Raw genomic sequence first — 14,673 nt, 5'->3', positions numbered from 1 at the left:
ATTTGCATTTCTCTAATAATTAGTGATGTTGAGCAGCTTTTCGTGTGCTTCTTGCCCATCTGTATGTCTTCTTTGGAGAAATGTCTATTTAGGTCTTCTGCCCATTTTTTGATTGGGTTATTTGTTTTATTAATATTGAGCTGCATGAGCTATTTATATATTTTGGAAATTAATCCTTTGTCCATTGATTCATTTGCAAATACATTCTCCCATTCTGAGGGTTTTCTTTTCATCTTGTTCATTGATTCCTTGGCTGTGCAAAAACTTTTAAGTTTCATTAGGTCCCATTTGTTTATTTTTGTTTTTATTTCCATTACTCTAGGAAGTGGATCAAAAAAGATCTCGCTGTGATTTATGTCAAAGAGTGTTCTGCCTATGTTTTCCTCTAAGATTTTTATAGTGTCTGGTCTTACATTTACATCCATTTTGAGTTTATTTTTGTGTATGGTGTTAGGGAGGGTTCTAATTTCATTCTTTAACATGTAGCTGTCCAGTTTTCCCAACACCACTTATTGAAGAGACTGTCTTTTCTCCATTGTGTATCCTTGCCTCCTTTGCCATAGATTAGTTTACCATAGGTGCGTGGGTTTATCTCTGGCCTTTCTATCCTGTTACATTGATCTGTATTTCTGTTTTTGTGACAGTACCATATTTTCTTGATTACTGTAGCTTTGTAGTATAGTCTGAAGTCAGGGAGTCTGACTCCTCCACCTCTGTTTTTTTTTCCCCTCAAGACTGCTTTGGCTATTCAGGGTTTTTTGTCTCTATACAAATTTTAAGATTTTTTTGTTCTAGTTCTGTAAAAAATGCCACTAGTAATTCAATAGGGATTGAATTGAATGTGTAGATTGCTTTGGGTAGTAGAGTCATTTTCACAATATTGATTCTTCCAATCCAAGAGCATGGTATATCTCTCCATCTGTTTGTGTCATCTTTGATTTCTTTCATCAGTGTCTTATAGTTTTCTGAGTACAGGTCTTTTACCTCCTTAGGTAGGTTTATTCCTAGGTATTTTATTCTTTTTGTTGAAATGGTGAATGGGATTATTTCCTTAATTTCTCTTTCTGATCTTTCATTCTTAGTGTATAGGAATGCAAGAGATTTCTGTGCATTAATTTTGTATCCTGCAACTTTACCAAATTCATTGATTAGCTCTAGTCACCCAGTGATATTTTCTTCCACTATTTATGCTTATTTTCTGCAATATTTTTTTTCCAAAAAGGAAAACCCACTTACTCACAATTTCTCCTTTATCAATAGTTTGTTTTCAATCACTTCTTTGCAAAGCCCCACAGTTTTACCACTTATTCTGCCTCCTCTGAATGCTAAAATTTGAAACTTGAAGAAACTTGAAGAGTTCTTAAAGTAACAAGCCACAGATTCAGCAAAGCAGGGTGTTTAGTGCAAGCTGTTATGTACAGACTGGCTGTTCCATGCAGACAGGCTGTTCTGTGCAGACAGACTGTTCCATGCAGACAGGCTGTTCCAGTCTTACCAGACTTTCAATGTTCACTTTGATTGTCTCCTCTAGAAGACTTCTTGGGAGCCTCAGTTCTCTAGTCACTGCAGCAGTGACTGCATACTTGTTTCCTACCTTATCTCAGTCCCTCTTCCTGATTGCTGTATAGATACTGCTTGAAATCAAAATGTTTGGAGACTATGGTGTCAGGGAGACCCTGGGAAACTGCAGGTTGTACCTACATCTTCTATCTGTAAGAACAGCCCTCCCTTTTGAAGACCAATACTTACTTGGCGATAAAAACATGTTAACTGAGCTTTGTGGGGTCTTTCCCTCAGAGCACTGAGCATCTTTTTGGAGTCAGGGATGTGATGGGAGAACACTGCAGTCAAGTCACAGATGCTTCTTACCTTGGACCAGTGGTTCTCAAACTTAAACCAGCCTCAGAATCACCTAGAGGGCTTGTACAAATATGGAGGACTAGGCCCCACTCTGGGCCCCACCCAGTTTCCAACTTAGCATGTCTGAGGTAAGTCTGAGAATCTGAATTTATAACACGTTCCCAGGTGACGCCGATGCTGGTTCTGGTTCAGACTTTGAGAAACATTTAGACCACTGGTTCTCAAGCTCAGAATCACATGAGAAACATCGGGGGAGATTTTTAAATGATCAGTGTCCAGAGATACTCATGTAATTGGTCATGAGTGTGGGAGCAGAAAACCACAGTTTAGAAAATTCCCCAAGCCATTCTGGAATACAGCTGACATTGAGAATCACCTTTTCAGATCCAAGGCCTACAAGCCTGTTGGAACTACTATATTGTTGTTGGAGATTTAATGACATCACTAAAGTATGTATTAACCATATTTTCTAGTTTCTGTATCTGATGCTTTGACATCTTGGGTCTTGCTGATGAATCTAGGAGGGACTGCTTGTCCAGAGCTAGCTAACTCCTAGAGATAACTCCTGCTAGTGTGACTTCATATTCAAACTAAACAACCCAAGGCCCCTACCTGCCGTCTATCTGCTTTTTCGGGGCTCTTACACTACAGGATACTATCCTCCTGCCCTAATCACCCCAGGGCCACCTCAGACATCTATGGGCAGCCCCTACACTGGAGCCCACTGAAATGATTCAAACAAGAAAATGCTAGGCCTGTTTACCCTGCCTCACTGGTTGCTTCCCTCAAAAACATAGTAAAAGACTTTCCTACAGTTTTCCCATGCTCTCTGCCTGTGACCCTCTGTGGGGTGGTGTGCACCTTCCTCTTGGGAACTATGAGTAATAAACTATATTTTCAATGGAAATCATGTCCTGATCTGTTGGCCTCACTATACGTGAATTAAAAAAATGAAATCTATACTTTAAAACAAAGTGCTCCAGGGAGATCAGCTCGATGCTTTGCGACCACCTAGAGGGGTGGGATAGGGAGGGTGGGAGGGAGACGCAAGAGGGAGGAGATATGGGGATATATGTATATGTATAACTGATTCACTTTGTTATAAAGCAGAAACTAACACACCATTGTAAAGCAATTATACTCCAATAAAGATGTTAAAAACAAAAAAAAACCCCACAAAGTGCTCTTTGGAAAATCACAGATCAGACCATTAGGAAAATGCTAAGCTAAATCAGTAAACATAAATTATCAGCCTCCTTTTTTTTTTAAGAAGGAAAAGTTATTTTGTTATTCATTTGTGAGAAAGAAAAAGTATGGACTTAATTTCAACTAAAATGAGTTATAGACAGGTCCATGCTCTAACAGGGATAATTAAGAATAACAGGAATATGCCCCAGCAATTCCACTTCTAGATACATCCATGCTCTAACAGGGATAATTAAGAATAACAGGAATATGCCCCAGCAATTCCACTTCTAGATACATACCCAAAATTGAATGCAGGGACTCAAACAAATACTTGTACACCAATGTTCATAGCAGCATTATTCACAATAACCAAAGGGTGGAAACAACCTAAATGCCCCTCAGTAGATGAATGGATAATCAAAATGTGGTATATACATAAAATAGAATATTGTTTAGCCTTAAAAAGAATGAAGTTCTGATACATGCTACAACTGGATGAACCTTGCAAACATTATGCTAAGTGAATAAGCCAGACACAAAAGGACAAATATCGTATGACTCCACTTACATGAAATATTTAGAATAGGCAAATTCATAGAGACAGAAAATAGAACAGAGGTTACCAGGAGCTGGGATACCGGGATGGGAGTTACTGTTTAATAGGTACAGAATCTGGGATGATAAAAAGTTCTTGAAATGGATAGTGGTGACAGTTGCATAACATTGTGAATGTAAAATGATAAATTTTACATTATGAATATTTTATCACATATGTAAATGTCATACATACACATATATATTACATAATATAATAAAAAACCATAAGAACATTTAATCTGACCTGGGGTCCCGGGTCTCCAGATTTTCAGCCTTCTATTCCCCTCAGGTACTCCTCAACAACCTCCAAAATAATAAAAATCCTCCACTGTGATCAAAAGGTAAGTAAATCTTGCTCATATAAACCCCTTTCACATGGAAGTTGCAAGTGCTCAATCCAATGTCCAAGTTATCAAAAATTCTAAATGAATTTAGGTCAAATGAATGAAATTTAATCACTAGAAAATATGAAAATAAATATATTTCTTCCATCTTGACACATTCTTGGAGAAGTTTTACCTATTCTTGCAGTTAATTGGAGATAAACCTGCATTTTAATATTTTGCCAAAATCATTATTTTAGAGAACTGGTCAATAGGACCTAGTATAATCTTATTTTGTACAGCTTCATGGGTTTTTTTGGCTCTTGAATCTGATAGCTCTCAGAATTAATATCTGCCTTGGGAGAAGAGATCAGGGATCAGGGATCAGGGATGTGCCAAATGTGAGCCAGGGAAAGAATCAGGAGTGACTGCAATAGACTGTGACTGAAAGGACAGCTTGGTTCCCACATGATGAGATAGATGAGACATGTGCATTGATTTTTTTGTGTTTTTTATTAAGCCTTTTTAAAAACTTAGGCATAGTTGATTTATAAAATTATATGTTTCAGTGCAACATAGTGATTCACAATTTTAGAGGCTATACTCCATTTATAGTTATTATAAAATATTGACTATATCCCCTATTCTGTACAATATATCCTTGTAACTTATTTATTTTATACATAGTAGTTTGTACCTCTTAATCCCATACTCCTATCTTGCCCCTCCACCCTTGCCTCTCACCACTGGTAAGCACTAGTTTGTCACTATATCTATGAATCTGTTTCTCTTTTGTTATATTCACTAGTTTGTTTTATTTTTTAAATTCCACATATAAGTGATAACATACAGTATTTTGTCTTTCTCTGTCTGACCTATTTCACTAAGTACCTTCCAAGTCCATCCATGTTGTTGCAAGTGGCAAAATTTCATTCCTTTTTATGGCTGAGTAATAGTTCATTGTATTAATATTTATATATCACATCTTCTTTAGTCATTCATCTGGTGATGGAAACTTAGGTTGCTTCCATGTCCTGGCTATTGTCAATTATGCTACTATGAACATTGGGATGCATGTATCTTTTTGATTTTTGAATTAGTGTTTTTGTTTTTTTGTATATACATCCAGGAATGGAATTGCTGGGTCATATGGCTAATTCTATTTTTAGTTTTTTGAGGAACCTCCTTTCTGATTTCCATAGTGGCTGCACCAATTTACATTCCCACCAACAGTGTAGGTTTCTTCACATCCCCACCAACATTTGTTATCTGTAGACTTTTTGAAGATAGCCATTCTGACAAGTGTGAGGTGATATCTCATTGTGGTTTTGATTTGCATTTCTCTGATGATTAGTGATACTAAGCATGTTTTCATGTGCCTGTTAACCATCTATATGTCTTCTTTGGAAATATGTCTAATCAGGTCTTCTGTCCATTTTTAATTGGGTTGTTTCTTGATATTGAGCTGTATGAACTGTTCATATATTTTAGATATTAAACCCTTATTGGTTATATCATTTGTAAATATTTTCTCCCATTCAGTAGGTTGTCTTTTCATTTTGTCCATGGTTCCCTTTGCAGTACAAAAGCTTTTAAGTTCAATTAGGTCCCTTTTGTTTATTTTTGATTTTATTTCCTTTGCCTTAGGAGACAGATCCAAAACAATATTGCTATGATTTATGTCAAAGAGTGTTCTGCCTATGTTTTCTTCTAGGAGTTTTATGATTTCAAGCCTTGTATTTAGGTCTTTAACCCTAATATCACTTTCTTATATGTAGTTGTCCAATTTTTCCAGCATCACTTATTGAAGAAACTGTCTTTTTCCAATTGTATATTCTTGCCTCATTTGTCATAGATTAATTGACCATAAGTGCATGGGTTTTTTTCTGGGCTCTCAATTCTGTTCCATTGATCTATGTGTCTGTTTTTGTGCCAGTACCATACTGTTTTTACTATTATAGTTTTGTAGTATAGTCTGATGTCCAGAAGCATGATCCTCCAGCTCTCTTCTTTTTCAAGATTATTTTGGCTATTCAGGGTCTTTTGCGTTTCCATACAAATTTTAAAATTATTTGTTCTAGTTCTGTGAAAAATTACCCCAGCTTTCTTTTGATTTCCATTTGCATGGATTACCTTTTTCCATCCCCTACTTTCAGACTGCGTCTTTAGATCTGAGGTGAGTATCTTGTAGGCAGCATTATATACAGGTCTTGTTTTATATTCTTTCAGCCACTCTATGTCTTTTGATAGGAGAATTTAGTCATTTACATTTAAAGTAATTATTGATATGTACTTTCTTACTGCTATTTTGTTTATTGTTTTTGCGTTGTTTTTGTAGTTCTTTTTGTTTCTTCTTTTTTTCTCTTCTACTGTGATTTTATGTCTATCTTAGTGTTATGTTTGGATTCCTTTCTCTTTTGTGTGTGTATCTATTATAGAGTTTTGGTTTGTGAATACCATAAAGTTTATATATATATAATTATCTATGTCTATATATGATTGTTTTAAGTTGCTGATCTCTTAATTCAAACACACTTTAACAACCCTGCATTTGTACTCTCCTCTCCTCTCGATTACTGTTTTTGACTTCACATTTTACATCTAATTGTTTGGGGTATCCCTTAGCTGCTTATTGTGGATATAGGTGATTTTACTACTTCTGTCTTTTAACCTTCCTACTAGCTTTATGCATGGATCATTTCCTACCTTTATTATATATTTGCCTTTACTAATGAGTTTTTCCTTTCATAATTTTCACGTTTCTAGTTGTGGCCTTTCCTTTTTTTACTTTGAGAAGTCCCTTTAACATTTCTATTAAAGCTGGTGTGGTTGCTGAACTATTTTAGCTTTTGCTTGTCTGTAAAATTTTTGACCCCTTCATCAAATCTGAAGGAGAGCCTTGCTGGGTACTGTGTTTTTGGTTGTAGGCTTCTCCTCTTTTATCACTTTAAATATATCATGCCACTCACTTCTGGCCTGCAGAGTTTCTGCTGAAAAGTCAGCTGATGGCCTTATGGGAGTTTCCTTGTATGTTATTTGTTGCTTTTTCCTTGCTGCTTTTAATATTCTTTCTTTATCTTTAATTTTTGTCACTTTAATTAGAATGTGTCTTGGTGTGTTCCTCTTTGTGTTAATCCTGTATGGGCTCTCTGCACTTCCTGGACTTGGATGACTGTTCCTTTCCCAGGTTAGGGAAGTTTTCAGCTATTATGTTTTCAAATATATTATCAGCCCCTTTCTCTTTCTCTCTTCTCCTGGAATCTCTATAAAGCAAATATTAGTGCACTTGGTGTTTTCCCAGAGGCCTCTTAAACTGTCCTCATTTCTTTACATTCTTTTCTTTTTTTTTCTGTTCAGTGGCAGTGATTTCCACTACCCTGTCTTCCAGCTCACTGATTCATTCCTCTGTATCATTTAGTCTACTTTTGATTCCTTCTAGTGTATTTTTCATTTCAGTTATTGTGTTCTTCATCTCTATTTGGTTATTCTTTATATTTTCTAACTCTTTGTTAAAAACTTATAACTTCTGACTCTGTACATCTATTCTTCTCCCGAGTTCATTACCCTGAACTCTTTCTTGGGTATAGTGCATATCTCCACTTCACTTAGCTCCTCTTCTGGTGTTTTATCTTGTTCCTTCATTTTGAACAAGTTCCTCTGTTGCCTTATTTTTCCCAACTTGCTGTTTTTAATTCCTATGTATCTGGAAGTTTGGTTATATTTCCTGACTGTGGAAAGGTGGCCTTTTATAGGAGATGTCCTGTGTGTCTGGCAGCACACTCCTCTCATCACTAGAGCTATATGCTCCCCTATGTGGGCTTTGTGTGGTCTTCTGTTGTGGCAGGTTGACTACTGTGAGTGGTCTGGTAGGCTTGGTTGGCCCTGGTCTGGTTGGTTGCTAGGCCCTGCCTTGTGTGAAGGTTGCTGGACACTAGTTGGTGAGGCTGGGTTACAAGGCAGTTGGCTTCAGAACCCAAGGAGGACCAAGGGCTAGTGCTGACGCACTGGTGGACGGAGTTGGGGTCCAGGAGACTCCAGCATTGTTACCTGCCCACTGGTGGGTGAAGCCATTTTCTGGGGCTAATGCTGGTCCACTGGCAGGCAGAGTTGGGTCCTGGGATCTATCTTCAAGACCCAGGGGTCCCAGAGCTTGTGTCAGACTGCTGGTGGGTGGGGTCAGTTTCTGACACAGTAGGTTGTTTTGTCGGGTGTGTCCCAAAGTGTCTGTTGGCCTGCTAGTGGGCAGGGCCTGGGTTCAGTCAGACCAAGGGCCTGGGTTCAGTCAGTCCAAGCAGGTGCTGGACTTGTGGTGAGTGAGCTAGGTCTTCAGGCTGTGAGGTTGCAGTTGTCCTATGGCTGGGCTCCACCTGCGGTGGGTTATGCTTGTCCTGAGGAGAACATTCTCACTGGTGGGCAAAGCTGGGGCCCATCTTGTCCCAGGGCAGGACCTGGCCTGCTATTGTGTGGACTGGGTCCTCAAGCTATGGGGCTGTGTATGTTCTGTGGCTCATGTCTACCTGTTAGTGAGTGAGGCTGGTCTCAAGGCTAGAGCAGGGTTGGTGGGGCCAGGGATTCTGGGGAATGGGTCTGCCTACTGGTGGGTGAAGCTGAGTCCTGAGGTCTCTGAGTGCAAGGCCCTGGGGGTCCCAGTTTTCGTTCTTGCACTCTGGTGTGTGGGGCCAGGTCCTGGACATTTTGGTGGGCTGGACTGTGTCCAGTGGTGGCTGTGGGCTCAGGGGGTTTTAAGGCACCCTGTTGTAAGTGGGGTGTTAAAGTCCCCTACTATTATTGTATTGCTGATTTCTTTTTTTAATGTCTCTTAATATTTCCTTTATATATATAAGTGGTCCTGTATAGAGTGCATATATGTTAATGTGTGTAGTACCCTCCTCTTGCATTGATCACTTTATCACTATATAATGCCCTTATTTGTCTTTTGTTATAGAATTTGTTTTAAATTCTATTTTGTCTGATATGAGTATTGCTATCTGCTTCCTTGTCATTTCCATGTGCACGAAATATCTATTTCTATCCCCTTAATTTCATTCTGTGTGTCTTTGGTTCTGCAGTGCATCTCTTGTAAGCAGCATATAGATAGGTCTTGTTTTTTTTCTTTATCCATTCAGCCATTCTATGTCTTTTGGTTGGAGCATTCAGTCCATTGACATTTAAAGTAATTATTGATACATATGCACTTATTGACATTTTATTACTCATTTTCAAGTTGTTTTTGTAGTTTTTCCCTGTTCTTTTCTTTTTCTCTTAGTCTCTGCACTTGTGGTTTGATGATTTCCTTAGTGGTATGCTTGTCTTCCCCTCTCTCTTGTTTTTGAGTATTTACTGTAGCTTTTTGATTTATGGTTACCATGGGGTTCATATATGTTCACTTATAACTATATTTGTTTTAAGCAGGTAGTCCTTTAAGTTCAAACATATTCTAAAAGATCTACATTTTTTATTCCCTTCCCCCATACTTTGTGCTTTTGATGTCACATTTTACACCTTCATATTTATCCCTTTACTGATTATTCTAGTTATACTTGATTTTACACTTTTTTGTCCTTTAATCTTTGGATTAGCTTATTTAAGTTATTGATCCTCAGACTTTCAGCCTTTCTAGTGGGATTTTCCCCTTTCCTACAGAATCTTCGTGTTTTAGCCTTTTCTTTTCCCTTTAGAGAAGACCCTTTAACATTTCTTTTAGGGAAGGTTTAGTATTGATTGACTCTTTTAGTTTTTGCTTATATGAAAATTTCTTTACCTCTCCTTCTATTTTAAATGATAATCTTTCTGGGTAGATTATCCTTGGTTGCAGGCTTTTCCCTTTCAGTACTTTAAATATATCATGCTACTCCCTTCTGGCCTGCATAGTTTCTGCAGAAAAAGCAGCTGTTAACCTTATGGGGGGTTCCCTTGTATATGATTCTTGGTTTTTATTTTGCTACTTTTAGAATTCTCTCTTTAATTTTGCCATTTTAATTATGATATGTCTTGGTGTGGGTCTATTTAAGTTTATCTTGTTTGGGATTCTCTGTGCTTCCTGTACCTAGATATCTGTTTCTCTCTTCAGGCTTGGGAAGTTTTCAGCCATAATTTCATTAAATATATTTTTAACCCCCTTCTCTCACTTTCCTCCTTCTGGGACCCCTATAATGTAAATGTTGGTATGTTTGCTATTGTCCTAAAGATCCCTTAAACTATTCTCATTGAAAAAAAAATTTTTTTTTTTGCTATTTTGATTGGGTGATTTCCATTATTCTATCATCTAGATCACATATGCATTCTTCTGTATCATCAAGTCTGCTGTTCATTCCTCTAGTGTGCTTTTCCTTTCATTTATTGTATTCTTTACTTCTGACTCATTCTTATTGATATATTCTAGTTCCTTGTTAAATTTCTCACTGTGTTCATCTGTTCTTTTTTCTAATTCAGTTAACATTCTTATTACTAATGCTTTGAATTCTTTATCTGGTTTATTTCCATTTTATTAGTTGTTTTTCCATGGATTTTCTCTTGCACTTTCAATTGTGACAAATTCCTCTGTCTTCTCATTTTGCTTATCTTTCTCTGTCTCTATGCAATTAAGTGAAACAGTTACCTATTGTAGTCTTGAAGATGTGTCCTTGTGTGGGAGTGTCCCTATACAGTCTCCCTATGTCCAGTGGCTTTGGTCAGAAAGCTGGATTTCATGTGAACACAAGTCACATCTTCTTCAGGGTGTGCTGGCAGCTATCATCTTGTAAAGAGCTAGGGCTGGAGATGGAAAGACTAGGGCCAGAGCCAAGTGGGAAGCAGGACTTCCCCTATGCTCAATGGCTGTTTCTGCCCTATCAGTTGTGGGGTCAGGTCCCAAGTTGCTGGAGCAGAAGAAGTCCTGAAGGTTGGGTCCGAGCTGGCTCTGTTCCCTATAAGTGTGTGTTCTTCTCCCTCCCAGCTCCTGCACCCAGCATTACTGGTACAAGAGGGACTGTTGAGGGTAGTCAGCAAGGTTTGGGATGTGGGTTGTGGCAGTCTGGCTGCTGTCAGAAATCCAGACTGCCTCTGATGTGCCACCTGTACAATTGCCAATAATGGGTGCCTTTTCCCTGCTCAGACGCTACTTAGGGTTTGAGCTTCTTCAGCATCTCACAGCCCAGCTTTTCCCTTGGTTGTAGCAGTCCTTGCTCCAGTTTGGAGATGCAATGCAAGGCAAGCAGTGTTGGAGCATTTGTTCAGTTCAGGCTGGGGTGCATGCCGGGGAGGTGGCGGAAAACCAGTCAGCCACCAGTGTGATTTAAATTCTCCCTCTCTGCCCTGCTCAGGAGCAAGCAAGTGTTTATGTATTCCTCATGACTGGAGTTCAGGCTTCCCTCCGCTCTCCTGTTAGCGCCACCAGCCCTCCAACCAGCCAAGGGTGTTCATCTTGCTGGCATCAGACTCCAGGGTTGGGGTGGCTAATATGTGGCTCAAACTGCTCACTCCCCAGGGAAGATCTCTGCCTGTGTAATTGCCCTTTTCCTCCTAGTCCCCTCCCGAGGGTACTGACCTGATCGTTTCTCTTCCCTTCTAACCCAATTCCATGTGTATCTTTCTTACAGCTTTGATTGTACAGGAGTCTCTCTGCCAGTTTCCAGTGAGAATTGCTCCACACGTAGATGTATTTTTGATCTGTTTATGGGGGGAAGTAAACTCTGTGTTCCCTTACTATGCAATCTTGATCTCCCTCCCCATATCTGCTTGATTGGATGATATGGTCCTTAGAGGGAGGGCCCAGTGTTATTTCTCTTTAATTCCTTTTACAACACAGGCACCAAGGAAATATTGGGTTGGCCCGAATGAACTTTTTGGCCAACCCAATACTTCACAGAAAGGTATAATCTCAGGCTTCAAAGGACATTAGAATTCTCACCTCATCCATTCCGTACAGCAAGAAATCCCTCCTGATGGTATCCACCACAGGAGGGGATTCATTGTAAGTTGAAATTTTACAATTATGCTATTTAGTTATTGTCATTTCTTTTTTGTGAATTGACCACTTGCATAATTTGCTTAATTTTACATTGGGGTGTTCATATTGTCTTTGCTAATTTGTAAGAACTCTTTATGGATTCTATCATATCATAGTTAAAATGTCTTTTCCATATAAAAATCATGAAAACATTCACTTATGCTTTCTCCTAGCTTATTTATTTATTTGCATTTAACTATTCAGTCTCTCAGGGATCTACTTTGGTATTATGAGAAAAGGCTCCAAATTTGCTTTCTCCAACAATTGTTAATAGTTTCCCAAGTACCACTATTGGATACTCCATCCTTTCCCTGATGATTTAAAATTGCACTTCTGTCTTATACACTCACATGGCTCTGTTTCTGGGCTTTTGCTCTGTTTCCTGGATCTATCCCTCCTTTCTGGTATCAGCTTCACACCATCTCAATTTCTGTGGCTTTGTAGTACATTTTTTTAATCCTATGGCAGTACAAATCTCTTATTATTTTACTAAGTTCCAAAATATAAAGTATCTCCATTCCTGCACATTTCTTAAGAAGAGGGTCAAGGGATGGTTTTAGTTATTTGCAGCCAGGTTTGCAGCTTCACAAAAGATATCATATGGTCAGTTCACTGGCCCACCCCAGCACTGATTCTCATGATGAAGTTCAGTGGTGGATGCTATTGACCTGCCCAGGGCCTTATGTCCTTGTTTCAGATTCTTTCTTGGTCAGCTCTTCCAGGCAAACAGAAAGGTTCTATAAGGATGTGTTGCCAGGAATGGCTCCAGAGTTTGGAAATGCTCTAACAAGAAATATTTAAATACTGGACTCCAGCAGAAATAAACTCAGTTCCCTTATCCACACCCCTCCTCCTTCCAGCCTGCTTAAGGGCAGGGCAGGGATTTGGGTGGAGGCAGGTGGCTAGTAATCCTGCCTGAAATTTTTATTCGGTGGATATGTTAAAGAAAAAAACAAACCATAAATTACAAAGCTTCTGCAGGCTTCATATATCTGAGAAAGAGGAACAAATTAGTAGTTGGTTTGTTGGTTGTTGGTAGTTGGTAGTTGGTTTGGCTGAGGATCTTACTGTGTTTTGCGATAAGAAAAGATAGGCCAATAGCTTAACTTAAGGTGGGGTGAAAAATGCCAAACTACTGTCTGTGAGGAAGAAAAATATCAAGAGTACCAGTAACAAGAAGGAGAGGGAAAAGGAGAGATTAAGAGAGAGAGAGAGAGAGAGAGAGAGAGAAAGACATTGAGACCCCTTGGTTGGTAGCAGGGACTTGTAAAAGGAACATCTAGCAAGAAATTTTCTATGGTAAGGACTGCTCAGTATACTGCAGGAACCGTGGTATCTGAAAGTCAATTCAAGAAAGTACAATCCTGTCCTATACTGTAAATCTCTGATTTCTCTAACCACTCCCAAAATCTTCTGTAAAATATGCCTCACCCAACAACTCTATGTCAGTGGGGCTTCGAGATGTGAATGAGGAGGACTGGTTTCCAGAGTGTAGCCAAGTGGGCTGGCCAGAAATAGTGGTGGCCACAAAGTTCCCATTACCTTGTGTGGGGTAGGAGATGTGGTGGAGAGGAAGTCTCTGTCTCAGGAAGCACGGAGACAGATTTCCTGAATCTGTATTATGCTCCCTGGTCAATCTTCCCAGGCTGGCAGATGACATCAAATCATGTAGATATTCCTTGAATCCCCATGGTAGTTCTGGAAACCCCAACCAGCCACAGGGCTCAGATAATTGACGTCTGAACAGACATCGCCACCACGTGGCGCCAAACTGCAGCTGGCACCTGGACCATTCAGTATTTCATTTAGGTGACTGGTATTTCTGTAACCTATTAATAAAATAGCATGCATTTTATGTGCTTGAATTAATTGTAAACTGCATACCCCTCCTCCCAATCCCTTACCATGTCATGATGTCATTTTCCGGTATGTACCTTGGCCTGGTCTTTACCAACATGGCTTGGGCTTTGCAAACCTCCTCGGATAATTACAAGCCCATTGAGAACAAGATTGAATTTTATCTGTAATTTGTTTTTTCTGAGTGTCAGTGGACATTGATAAATGTTTTGTTTATATAACACCCACTTTCAACCTCTCTAGATAGTGCTTAACTCTATGTGTTTTGCTCACCTCGAGGTTGGCTTCACTGACTATCACTGCAGTGGAATATTCCTTGCTGTATAAGCAAGCAGGGACAGATCTGGGATGAGCTTATGCCTTGGCTGCTGAAGCTTGTGGTGAATGCTGAGCCAAAGAGGACTCAGATACATGTAGCAGAACTGAAGCTTGTACTTTACCATTCTGTTGAGCATTTAAAATACTGTTATTTTTGGTAGGGCATTGTTTAAAATTTGATTGATGCTAACTGGTATTAGTAAACATTCCCTTATATAAGTAAGTTGCCTATAAATGTGGGTGTTTTTATACCCTAGTCCCTGGCATCTGAAAAATACAAAATAATCAAAACAATCGTAGTCACAAGAGCCTGCAACTAATAACCATTCATGTCCCCAGGTCTGGACTAAGTGCTCAGACTCATGGCCCTCATGCTGAGTGCCCACTTTCCTTGCTATGCCCTGATAGTATTTTCTCTCCACAAGGAAAATCTTGGCATAACAACCACTAACAAATGGCCAGGTAGTGGCCATTTTTCTTTTGATAAAGTCTGATGAAATTTAGTTTATCAAGTGTGGTACAACATAAACAGCCATTTGCTTG

At 39.1% G+C, this 14,673-nt stretch overlaps 1 protein-coding gene across 1 annotated transcript in view; it reads right to left on the bottom strand.

The window, feature by feature from the left end:
• TACR1 (tachykinin receptor 1) overlaps nucleotides 1-14,673 on the bottom strand; it is a 94,258-nt gene that overhangs the window by 11,274 nt on the left and 68,311 nt on the right. The window lies entirely within an intron of this gene.

This window comes from Delphinapterus leucas, chromosome 13 (genome assembly GCF_059928025.1).
Source record: "Delphinapterus leucas isolate spDelLeu-1000000601 "Yukka" chromosome 13, BTC_Dleu_Yukka2, whole genome shotgun sequence".
NCBI lineage: Eukaryota > Metazoa > Chordata > Mammalia > Artiodactyla > Monodontidae > Delphinapterus > Delphinapterus leucas.
Note: the sequence above shows the minus strand (reverse complement) of the source record. Positions and strands in the feature narration are given on the sequence as shown.